General features: G+C 36.5%; 1 non-coding gene across 1 annotated transcript; it reads right to left on the reverse strand.

The window, feature by feature from the left end:
• Positions 1 to 5,555: 5,555 nt before the first annotated feature.
• TRNAK-UUU (transfer RNA lysine (anticodon UUU)) lies at positions 5,556 to 5,626 on the reverse strand. The gene has a single exon. It is a non-coding gene; the product is annotated as a tRNA-Lys (tRNA).
• Between the last annotated feature and the right edge of the window lie 5,087 nt (positions 5,627 to 10,713).

Raw genomic sequence — 10,713 nt, forward strand, 5'->3', positions numbered from 1 at the left:
AGTGAGTTTGCTTGCTGTGTGGGCTGAGAGAGAGAATAGCCAATTGATTTTTAACAAGTTCACTCAATGAACATAGAATAGTCAATTCAAAAAATTGTGTCAGGAAAACTGAATTTCCACATATAAAGGAAAGAAGTTGGGCATGTACCTCATCCTGTAAACAAAAGCTAACTCAAAATGGATCAATAACCTAAATATAAGAGCTAAATCTCTTAGAATAAAACATAGAGAATATCTCTAGGACCTTGTAGGAGCTAATGAATTCTTAGACTTTATACTGAAAGGATGAGCAACAAAAGAAAAAATACAGAAATGGGTCTTCATCAATATTAAAAATTTTTGTGTATCTAAGGACAGTATCAAGAAAGTGAAAAGACAAGTTACATGATGAGAGGAAATATTTGGAAGCTAATTTATCTGATAAGAGTTTGATATACAGAATGCATAAAGAACTACTACAAGTCAACAACAAAAAAGACAAACAACTCAGTTTTAAAATAGGCAAAGACTATCTAGTCCATTAACATTCAATATTATTACTATAAAGGCCGTACTTACTTCAATCATTTTATCCTTAGGTATTTATACGTCGTATCTTCTTTTTGTCACTCTTTTTATCCTTTCAGTTACTCTTCCTATAATCTTCATTTCTACACTCTCCTCTAAGCCTCTCTCCTATCTTTTCTTTTCAGACTTCAGAACTCCCTTTAGTATTTCTTGTAGAGTGTGACTCTCATTAACGAACTCTCTTAGCTTCTGTTTAACTGGGAAAATTTTAAACTCTCCCTTAATTGTGAGGACAGTGTTGGCAGATAAAGACTTTTTGGCTGGCAGTTTCTCTCTTTCAGGTCCTTAAGTATATCATACAACAACCTTCTTGCGTCCATGGTTTCTGATGCAAAATCTGCACTTAATCTTATTGCAGTTCCCTTGTAATTGATAGATTGCTTTTCTCTTGCTGCTTTCAGAATTCTCTCTTCATTTTTGGCAGTTGACAGTCTCATAAGTACGCATCTCAGAGTGGTTCTATTAGTGTTTATTCTCTTTGTAGGTACATCGCTTTGTTGGTCTGTGTGTTTTTTTTGTTTTTTTTTTTTTGGTCTATTCAAATTCAGATGCTGAGTCTTCTAGCTCCCTGATTCTTTTCTTCTATCTCTTCAAATGTGCTGTTGTGTGTCTTTAGTGTATTTTAAATTTCATCTATTATGTCCTTTATTCCCATAAGATCTATTATTTTTCTTTGTATGCTTTCAAATACTACTTTATGCTCACTTATTGTCTTTTTAATATCCTTTATCTCTTTAGTCATCTTGGTGAATTTGTTTAGGAGATTTGTTTGAACATCCTTGATTAGTTGTTCCATATTTTGCATCTCTGAATTTCAGTCTTCTAATTTGATCATTTGGCTTGCTCATATCTTCTTGTTTTTTACTATGTCTTTCAATTTTTTGCTTATATTTTACCATCTGATTAACAAGATTATTTTGAAAGTCAATTTCCCCCTCTTGTCTAAGATTTTATTATTGATTGAGTTCATGTTAAAGCTCTTCTTTGGCACCTGGCTCATCAGTATACCCCTGCCAAAACAGGGTCAGAGTCCCACACAGGGGATGAAGGTCAATTCCAAAGGAGAGAGGGTCAGGGAAGCAGCTTCCCAAGATTGCACTTTCCCACTTTTCCAGAAGATTGTTCTCTTCGGCAGCCTATTCCCCATGGCCCTAAAAAGGTAAGTGGTTTTTTAGCCTCTGTCCCCTCTGCTTCTGAGGCAGGTGGAAATAATGGCCTTAGTCCAGAAAGAACCAGGGCTGTGGAACTCCACAATCCAATTTCACCAACCAACAATTGTATCAGAACTGTGTCATGTTTCCCTCTGATCCCAGGTGGGAGGACTTCCCTGACTCTATCAGTCCATAGCACCAATAGGGCAGGGTCCAGGCTGACTAGAAGGTGCAGCTGTCAAGGGTGGAAATGTGTGCCAGGAGCCACAGCCAAGTCGAGTCACTCACCACTATTTCTCCATCTATGGAATCAGTGGTGCCACAGGTTCCACAGGTCCTAGTCTGGAAAGGACCAACTATGCAGGACACAAAGGATCCATTTTGCCCACCAACAGTAGGATCAGAACTGTGGCATGTCCCCCTCTGTTCCCAGAGCAGAGGGTTTTCTGACAGCTCTGTGTTGTCATACAATCCTGTGAGACCCTGCTCATTTTTTCCCGTTCTTTTCTCTCTCTGTTCTTTCTGTACAGTTTCGGATGTCCCATTTGCTAGTTCACTGGTCCTGTCTTCTGCCTGTTCAAATTTGCTGTGGTACACCTCTAGTGTATTTTTAATTTCTCCCACTGTGTCTTTCATTCCCAGGTGCTCACTCAGTCCTTTCTTAGGATCTTTTATCCCTTTAGCCGTGTGTTCCTTCATACCCTTGGATTGATTTAGGAGATTTGTTTGAGCATCTTTGATTAGTTTTTCCAAATTCTGCATCTCTTCCAACTTTTAAATTTGCTCCTGTGGGCTCTATCTTTCTGTTTCTTGTCATGATTTGTCATTTTTTGGATGTCTAGCCAAATGGTTATCTTTATGAGTTTATGCTGGCGATAAGTTTCTCCATCTTGCCTAGGGTTTTGTTGTTGATTGGCATTGAGTTAAGGGTCTTCTTTGACACTTGGTTGATATCATTCTAGATCTTTAAAATTGCCCATGTTTAATGATCAAAACAGAGTCAGGGACCCAGGAAGGTGGCAAAAACTGGTTTCAAAGGACTCTGAGGAGACATCAGGAAAGATGCCACAAAGCCATTTTTATTGGCTCCCCAACACTGCACTTTACTGGTCTTCCCAGCAGATGGTAGCCTTTAGTAAATTTTGCCCCAAACCCTAAGGAGGGTTTGTGTTTATTCAAACACCACAGGCTCCACCCCTGGGATGGGTGGTGCTGAAACAGTGTCCAGAGGAAACTCTGTCTGGGGTAGGCTGGAAATGCAATTCAGGGCTAGGAATCAGCTTTCCAAACTCACCGATCAGAAGCCATGCTTGGCACTTGGTCATAAAAAAACAAACAACCCTGATACCATGGAGGAAGGCATTCACATCCTTCTCCATCCACATCGGCCAGCCATTGAGTGTACCAGTGTCGCTTGCCTCAAAGGTGGGGAATAGGCACTGGCCACTACCACAGCATGATTCATTTACAGCTTTTTGCCACAGCTTCTCAGTCTCCCCATACCACTCTTTCCTGGTTACTGTGCAGCACTCCCCTGGCCTCTGAAGCCCTGGAACTATTGTTTCAGTTTCTGCTTATGCACTAACTGGTTTTGGAGGAGGAGTGTGTCCTTCAATTCCGCATTCTGCTATCTTCCCCTGGAAGTTCTTTCTTTTTAAATGTAAACATTTAGGGTTATAAATGCTTACATTATAACCCTCTCAGCACTATCTTTGCTGTAGGCCAAAAGTTTTGACCTGTTGTGTTCATGTTTTAATTCATCTCAAGATATATACATATTTCCCTTGCATTTTTTTCTTTGACCCACTGATTGGTTAGGAGTTTGCTATTTAATTTCTGTATAGTTGTGGGTTTTTCAGTTTCCACCTGTTATTGATTTCCAGCTTCATTCCATTATGGTCAGAAAAGATGTTTTGTATAATTTCAATATTTTAAAACTTATTAACACTTGTTTTATGACCTAACGTATTGTCTATCCTGTAAAATGATCCATGAACACTTGAAAAGAATGTACATCCTGCTGTTTTGGGGTGCAGTGTTCTGTATATGTCTCTTAGGTCTAGTTAATTTACCATATTTTTCAAGTTCTCTGTTTCTTTATTTATGCTCTGTCTAGATGTCCTGTCTATTGATGGACAGCTGTATTGAAGTCTCCAACTATTACTGTGCAGGTGTCTATTTCTCCCTTCAGTTTTGCCAGTGTTTGCCTCAGGTATTTTGGAGCACCTGGTTAGGTACATAAATATTTATGATTGTTATTTCTTCTTGGTGGATTACCCCTTTTACTAATACATCATATCCTTCTTTGTCTCATAAAGAAATTTTAGACTTAAAGTCTATATTGTCATATTATTATAGCTACCTTAGCTCTCTTTTTGTTACTATTTGCATGAAATATCATGTCCCAACCTTTTGCTTTCAACTTATTTGTGGCTTTGGGTCTAAGGTGAGTCACTTGTAAACAACATATAATTAGATCATGCCCTTTTTTTAAATCTATTTTGACAATCTGGGTCTTTTGATTGCAGAGTTCAATCCATTAATATTCAATGTTATTACTGTAAGACAGCACTTGCTTTAGCCATTTGGGCCCTTGTTTTTTGTTGTTGTTGTTTGCTTTGTTTTTGAGACACTTCATTTTTTTATTGATGTATATTATCTATTCATGTATCATGTAATCATACAAAGTGTCCAATTATGGTTCACAATATCATCATATGGCTCTGCATTTATCATCATAATCAACTTTTTTCTTTTTTGTGAAAAATAACATATATACAAAAAAGCAATAAATTTCAAAATACAGCAGAACAATGAGTTCTGGAACAGATTTTTGACTTTGGAATGGGTTGCAATCCCACATTTTTAGGTTTTTACTTCTAGTTGCTCTAAGATACTGGAGACTAAAAGAAATATCAAATTAATGATTCAGCAGTCATACTCATTTGTTAAACCCTACCTTCTCTTCTTCCCCACCATCACCTTTGATCTTTCTATCCCATTCTTTAGCGGTATTTGAGCTATGGCCATTCTGACTTTTCATGTTGGAACTTTTTCATGTTTCATATTTTCAATAATGTGGGGTAAGGAGATGGGACTAGTTGATATTCTGGAGAGCCTGGCCCCTCTAGGTTTCAGGACTTAAGTGGACCAGGGACCCATCTCAAGGTTATAAGTTTCTGGAAAGTTACCTTAGTGCATGGAACCTTTGTAGAATCCTAATATATTGTCCTAGATGTTCTTTAGGATTGGCAGGAATGGTTTTGGTTGGGGGGTTGGCAAGTAATGTTAGGCAGCAATGTCTAACTGAAACTTGGGTAAGAGTAATCTCCAGAATAGCCTCTCAACTCTATTTGAACTCTCTCAGCCACTGATACCTTAGTTATTACACTTCTTTTCCCCATTTTGGTCAATATGGAATTGTCATCCCCATGGTGTCGGGGCCAGATACATCCCTGGGAGTCCTCTCCCACACCACCAGGGAGACTTTCCCCCCTGGATGTCATGTGCCATGTAGGGGCGGGGACAATGATTTCACTTACAGAGTTGGACTTAGAGAGAGTGAGAGGACACATCTGCGCAACAAAGGAGGCCCTCTGATGTAACTCTTAGGAATGCCTGAGAGTTTATAGCTAAGCTTCTCTGCTATAAACATAAGCTTCATGAGAGCAAGCCTCAAGATCCAGGGCTTGGCCTGTTGATTTAGGCGTCCCTAATGTTTGACCAATATGAGGGGTTTCCCCTGATAAAATCTAATACTTCCTTATTTTTTCTCACATCCCTCAATCGACTTTGCCAATACTTATTATTATTATTATTATTATTATTATTTTTGGGTGCATGGTCCGGGAATTGAACCCAGATCTCTCACATAAAAGGCGAACATTCTACCACTGAACCACCCTTGCACCCACCAATAGTTTTTTATTATTTGCTTTATACACTCTGGGATATCCAGGCATTACAGTAAACTATGCAGGATAAAAGACCCTTATTCTTATTCTGGGCTCCCTGTGTTTGGATTGTTTAAATGGTCTATTGTGACAGGTTGAGTTGGATTATGTGCTACAGAAAATTTGGGTTCTGGACAAAATAAACCTTTCTTCTTTTGGTCTTAAAGAGTAGATGAAGTTCTAAAATATAGACAATGTCTCACTTACCCCTGTATTCTGAATTACCTTAATCTTAACCTGACTGACTTCATTTTTATCTCTAAATACCAGGTTGCACATATATAAAACCACCTCTCAAAATCCAGAAGTAGCAATCACTGCTCCAGAATAAATGTGACTGCTATAAGAGCTTACAATCTAGGCCCCTGTTTTCTTATGAGTATTTTCTAAATGAGACCATACAATATTTGCTCTTTTGTTTCTGGCTTATTTTGCCTCATCAAGTGTCCCACAGATTCATTCAGCAGCACAATATTTGATCATATGTATACAGCATCTTTCACCAAACTACTTCTCAGTCAGTGCATCCTTCAGCCACTTCTATTCATTGGGCCTCACGTGTAAAGTCCAAAGTCAACAGTCTATCAACACTTTCAATTTTAGATAGTTTCATTGTTCTCAAGAGAAAGATAACCAATAAACACACCCTCACCAAATGGAAAATCCAAACTTCCCCTTAACTCTTGTCCCTTCCCCCATTATTTACCCCTGGCCTTGCTGTGGTACTGTTGATGTTTTCCTGTTAAACATAGCCCATAGCATGTAATAGCAATTTTCTTCCTATACCCCAAATGTATGCACTCTTTGTACAAGATTCATACTTTTGCAGTAGTTCATGCAAGAACTTATTTATATTTGTAGTGTTAATTGGTGGGACACATGGGTCTATAAAACCTCTTTCAAAATCGTGTTCACCTTCAATATGTGCTATTATTTATAGAATAGTGAACTTCCTTCACTTCTATCAATTCCCTTACATTAAGTTCAACCTCATTAGCTGACAGTTCACCCATCTCTAGCTTCCATGTATCTCTAGGTCCCCTATACTCTGTATTATAAGCCTCTAATTTTACCTTTACTATGGTCATAAAAGTGGAATCATGCAGTGTCTATCCTTTTGTGCCTGGCTTATTTCACTCAGCATTATGTCCTCAAGACTCTTACATCTTGTCATGTGCTTCAGGACATCATTTCAACTCAATGCTTCATAGTATTCCATTGTATATATATACCACATTTTGTACCACATTTTGTTAATCCAGTCATCTGTTGGGTTGTTTGTTCTTTGGTTGTTGAGATTTCTTTTGGTTGTATGATTTCTTTATGTACACAGGATATCAAACCTTTATCCAATGTGTGCTTTCCAAATACTTTCCTGCATTGGGTTGGCTGCTTCTTCACCTTTTTGGCAAATCTTTTGAGGTACAGAAGCATTTAATTTTGAGGAGTTTCCATTTATCTATTTTTCTTTTGTTGTTTGTGCTTTGGGTGTAAAGTTTAGGAAGGTGCCTCCTATTACTAGGTCTTGAAGATGTTTCCCTACATTTTCTTCTAGGAGCTTTATAGTGCTAGTTCTTATATTTAAGTGCTTGATCCACTTTGAGTTAATTTTTGTATATGGTGTGAGGTAAGGGTCCTCTTTCATTATTTTGGCTATTGATATCCAGTTCTTCCATGGCCATTTATTCAAAAGACTATTTTGTCCCAATTCAGTGGATTTGGGGGCCTTATTGAATCCCTTTGATCACAGATTTAGTGGTCTGTTTCTGCACTTTCAATTCAATTCCATTGGTCAATACTTCTCTCTGTGTGCTAGTACATTGCTGTTTTGACCACTGTGGCTTTATAATAAGTTTTAAAATCAGGAAGTGTTAATCCTCCCACTTTCATTCTTTTTTAGGATGATTTTAGCTATTTAGGATCTTTTTCCTTTCCAGATGAATTTGGTAAGTAGCTTTTCCAAGACTTCAAATTTTGATTGGTACTGTGTCAGATCTGTAGATCATTCTGGGTAGAATTGACATCTTAACTACATTTAACCTTCCTATCCATTAGCAGGGGATGTCTTTCCACCTATTTCAGTTTTTTATTTCTTTTAGCAATGTTATGTAGTTTTCTATATACAAGTCCTTTACATCCCTAATTATGTTAATTCCTAGATACTTGATTCTTTTAGTTGCTATTTTGAATGGAATTTTTTCCTTAATTGACTTCTCAGTTAGGTCATTACTTGTGTATAGAAACATTATGGATTTTTGCACATTAATTCTATATCCTGTCACTTTGCTGAATTTGTTTATTAACTGAAATAACTTTTCTGTAGACTCTCAGCATTTTCCAAGTATAGTATCAGACCATCTGTAAATAATGAAAGTTTTACTTCTTCCTTTCCAATTTGAATGCCTTTTATTTCTTTTTCTTGCTTTATTGCTTTAGCTTGAACTTCCAGGAAGATGTTAAATAATAGTGGTGACAGAGGGCATCTTTGTCTCATTCCCAGCCTTAGGGGGAAAGCTTTCGGTCTCTCACTACTGAGTATGGTACTGGTTATCAGTTTTTCATATATGTCCTTTATCATATTGAGGAAGTTACATTGATTCCTACCTTCTGAAGTGTTCTTATCAGAAAAGGATGTTGAATTCTGTCGAATGCTTTTTCAGCATCAAGATGATCATGTGATTTTCCTGTTTTGATTTGTTAATGTGCTGAATTACATTGATTGATTTTCTTGTTTTGAACCATCCTTGCATTCCTGGTATAAATCCCACTGGGTCATGGTGAATAATTCTTTTTATGTGTTGTTGGATTTAATTTGCTAGTATTTTGTTGAGAATTTTTGCATCTATGTTCATTAGGGAGAGTGGCCTGTAGTTTTCTTTTACTTGTGACCGGTTTATGGAGAAATCTATTTCTTCTTGAGTCAGTATAGCTTGTTCATGTGTTTCTAGGAATTTTGTCCATTTCATCTAAGTTGTATAGTTTGTTGGTGTATAGTTGTGCATAATATCCTGTTATGATTTTTGTATTTCTTCGGGGTCTGTGGTAATGAACCCCCTCTCATTTCTGATTTTGTTTATTTGCATCCTCTTTCTTTTTTCTTTGTCAGTCTTGCTAGTGACCCATCGATTTTATTGACTTTCTCAAAGAACCAACTTTTGGTTTTATTGATTCTGTCTATGGATCTTTTGTTCTCCCATTCATTTAACTCTGCTTTAATCTTTGTTATTTCTCTTCTATTTGCCTTTGGGTTAGTTTGCTGTTCCTTCTCAAGTTCCTTGAGGTGAGCAATTAAGTCCTTGATTTTTACTCTTTCTTATTTTTTAATATAGGCATTTAGGGCAATAAATTTTCCTCTCAGCACAGCCTTTGCTACATTTCATAAGTTCTTATATGTTATATTCTCATTTTTATTCATGTCCAAATAGCTACCAATTTCTTTAGTACTTTCTTCTTTGACCCACTGGTTGTTCAAGAATGTGTTATTTAATCTCCTTATATTTGTGAAAGTTCTCATTCTTTGGTGGTTATTGATTTCCAGCTTCATGCCATTGTGATCAGAGAAAGTGCTTTGAATTATTTCAATGTTTTGATATTTATAAAGACCTGTTAGTGTCCAAGCATATGATCTATCCTAGAGAATATTCATGAGCACTAGGAAGAATGTATACCCTGGTGTTTTGGGGTATATAGCCTATGTGTTACTGTTAGTTCTAATTCATTTATTAAATTGTTTAAATTCTCTATTTCTTTGTTGATCCTCTGTCTGGTTGTTCTGTCTATAGAGGAGAATGGTGTATTGAACTCTTCTACTATTATTGTTGAAATATTTATCACTCCTCTCAGTTTTGCTTATGTTTGTCTCATATACTTTGGAGCTCCTTGAGTGGGAGCATAAACACATATAATTGTTATTTTTATTGGTGAATCATCCTTTTCATTAATATATATTGTCCTCCATTATCTCTTATGATGACTTTACATTAAGAATCTGTTTTGTCACATATTAATGTAGCAACTTTAGCTCTCGTTTGGTTGCAGCTTGCATGGAACATCTTTTCCCATCCTCTCACTTTCAATCTATTTGTATCGTTGTGTCTAAGATAAGTCTCTTGTAAGCAGCATATAGCTGGATTTTGTTTTCTAATCCATTCTGCCAATTCGTATCTTTCAATTGGTAAATTCACTCTTTTAACATTCAAAGTTTTTAATGTAAAGACATTTCTTGAATCCACCATCTTATTTTTCTATTTTATTTGTCAGATCTATCTTCAAATTTTCCTTTCTTTTTAGCAGATATGGACTTCCACCTCTCTGAGCACTTCTTAGAAAACTCTAAAAAGTTGACTGAAGTGTCTGGATGCTTCTTCTCGTGCTCCTCCCTGCAAGTTTTTACAAAGGCATATGCTGACATTTTGCCTCCCGGTTTTTTAGAGTCTCCTTTGCCCATGTCTAATTATTTTTCATCATGAGGATCAGAGTTGCCCAGTGCACACCTGGCCTGCACTTGCCATGGTGCTGTCTCTATGGTGCTCAATGTACTGCATCTCTAATGTATTTTTAATCTCTACTATTGTAACTTTCATCCCCATAATGTCTGTTATGTTTCTTTTTATATTTTCAAATTTTTCTTCAAATTTTTCTTATGCTCACACATTGTCTTCTTTTTTTTAAATTATATTATCCATTTTTATTGTGCATACATACTTTAAAATGGGTTTTACAATATAGTTTTATCACCTAGTTTATAGCTAAATATATTGTAAACATTTTCTCGTGTCTTCTATAAGAGTTAAGATAATTGCACAGTATGGAGAAAACAATTTATCAACCAGTCTTATTGGGAGAAATTTAGATTTAACTTTTTTCTAAGAAGACTTTTTCCTCCTTACAATGTCTTGAGAAACAAGGATATTTTGTCTTATGTAGCTTTCTAGAGGTGATAGAAAATTGCTCTTCAATTTAGCTTTTTAACTTTCTTCTCTGCATCCATCTAATCATTAAGCAAGTAATTATTTTTCTCTTTTCCACTGTCTCTCTGTTTG

This window comes from Tamandua tetradactyla, chromosome 9 (assembly GCF_023851605.1).
Source record: "Tamandua tetradactyla isolate mTamTet1 chromosome 9, mTamTet1.pri, whole genome shotgun sequence".
Lineage (NCBI taxonomy): Eukaryota > Metazoa > Chordata > Mammalia > Pilosa > Myrmecophagidae > Tamandua > Tamandua tetradactyla.